General features: G+C 34.9%; 1 pseudogene; it reads left to right on the plus strand.

The window, feature by feature from the left end:
* The first annotated feature begins 799 nt into the window (after window positions 1-799).
* Window positions 800-1,785, plus strand: LOC107854998 (annotated as a pseudogene).
* The last annotated feature ends 588 nt before the right edge of the window (window positions 1,786-2,373 follow it).

The following is a 2,373-nucleotide window of genomic DNA, read 5'->3' on the forward strand; positions in this document are numbered from 1 at the left end:
CTACGAATTCAAAAAATAGTAGATCGTCACCGTCCTCTCTGGGCTTTCCTCTGAAGACCCTTTTACAATTTAGGTGTTTTTGCAAATCATGAAAGAAGCTCATTTCTAAACCCGATTTCATCGCCACCTATTACCACCATTCTTCTTCTTTCCATCGTATTGATTAATCCATCATTAGAGTTAGAGAATTAGTAAGCCAAGTTTTAATTAGAGTCAGAGAAAAAAAATTAAAAGGAATTAGAGTTAATAAAATTAAAAAAAAAAATATTTAACACGTGGCAAACTGTAATTGGTGCGTGATTGCACTCCCTAATTTGGCTATAATCTCAATCAGGATGTGTTGTAATTTAAACTCAATTTTAGGCAATTTGAAAACCCAATCCAAATGACAACTCCTCTCTACAGCGTTCACATTCCGAACAATTTTTCAAAAACTTGATTCTTAATAAAATATAAGTACCAAACAGTTTTTCTGTTTTCCATGTTCATTTGGTTTTCGAACAAATCTCACTCGTCATTGAGGAAACATGGATTTAGTCACCCAAAATGCGGGTATGTTTTTCTTCCTCTTTACTACTGCTTCTTCTTCTTCTTCTTCACTTGGAAATTGAAGTGCTCCATTCTCTGGTGATAATCAACAATTGCTTCTTCTTATATTGATTTCAATAATTATATGATAGTTAATTTGATCCCCTTTTCAGTTGAAAACAGAGATTGGCTTTATATTGTTAATGGGTTAATCTTTTCATTTAGTATGAATAGTTTCTTTAACGGAAAAAAAAGAAGAAAGAATGTCTAATGCTTTACGTCATCCTTTTATTGTTGTTATTTTGTTGTTTTTCTGTTTATTGAAATAAATGCTCAATTAGAAGATGTAGAAATACCGCTAACTGACATAAGGCCTGTAAAGAAAGTTGCCGTTGTTGTTATAACTGCTGAAAGAAGTTTCTGTGGGGGTTTTTAACAGTGGAATACTCAATAAAGCTGAGACACGTATTGAGGAATTGACGAATACTGGGATAGGGTATTACTTTGAATAGTGTTGGTAAAATGGGTAATGCTTAATTTAGTCGAAGGGGAGGCGAATTTATTGAAGGAGAGAGTTTTCCGTCTATGTTTGTGAGTAAAGAAGTTGATAAAGTGGAGCTTTTGTATACTAAATTTGTTTCGTTGATTAAATATGATCTGGTAATGACATCGAAAGGAGAGGTTTTCGACGTGAATGGGAGCAGTGTTGATGTAGATGAAGATGATTTCTTTAGGTTGACGACTAATTGAGGAAAATTGACTGTGATGACGGATCATTTGAGTGTGAAAAGGGGGTTTCTTTGCATGATTTAGAGTTTGAGCAAGACCCTGATCAGATTCTTGATGCATTGACGCCGCTCTATTTGAATAGCCAGATTTTGAGGGCACTTCAAGAATCATTTGCAAGTGAGCTTGCAGCGAATGTGATGAATTTCTTCTGTGATGCATGATGAAGCAAATTATCTCCCTTTAAATGCCCTGAATAACTGATTTCTCAATTGGCCTGAAGAAGATACTTCACGAGCAACAAATGTTCTCCCTCTTGCTATATCCCTTTTCCCAAGTTTCCTGTGATTTACTTGGGGTGTTTATATGTGAGCGTTGTAAGTGTAGACATGAAGGTCAGAGAAGTTAGTGTAGGAGTCCCGAACCAGTATACTTTACTGGCTTTAGATATAGATGTTGAAATTTCTTTAACATTTCCATTGTATACTGGTATTAGTTGAGCTCTATTATATGATTACTTGAGATTATGTGCTTTCGGTGGCAAATTTTTGCTTTAACTCTGCTTTAATTTGACGTACGCTTCTTGCTTTCAAGATGGCTAAATCTAGATGGAATGTCGTTGTGAGCAATCATCAGGAGTATCAATAACTGTGAGTACTCCCTCCTTAAGCAAGGATTAATCTCTTCCAGTTTAGTTGGTTTTGATAAGAGAATATATGGTCTAGATTTTCTTCAGTTGAACTGCCATTGAGAGAAGCAATGTTGTGAACCTTCTAATTTTGTGTTACTGTTGTGTTTTCTTGTTTTTTAATACTAAACTGCGTTATTGTTATTCACAATCACAGAACCATAAGATTAGGTGCATAGCTGCACAACATTGAAGAATTATTTTTCCATCTTCATGCACCAAGTGCGTGCTCGACTGCTTGCTAGCAAACCTAGTGATACAGATATACTGTACATTACTACACATACAGAATTCTGCAAAAGTAATCAGTCATAAGGAATAAATTGAGCGATACATACTTGGCTTAGTATCTCGTATCTTGGGTTAAATAGAATATGAATAGCACAACAGTAATTGTGTATTCAGATGAGATCATCAATAATAAGTATTGT

Source organism: Capsicum annuum, chromosome 7 (genome assembly GCF_002878395.1).
Source record: "Capsicum annuum cultivar UCD-10X-F1 chromosome 7, UCD10Xv1.1, whole genome shotgun sequence".
Lineage (NCBI taxonomy): Eukaryota > Viridiplantae > Streptophyta > Magnoliopsida > Solanales > Solanaceae > Capsicum > Capsicum annuum.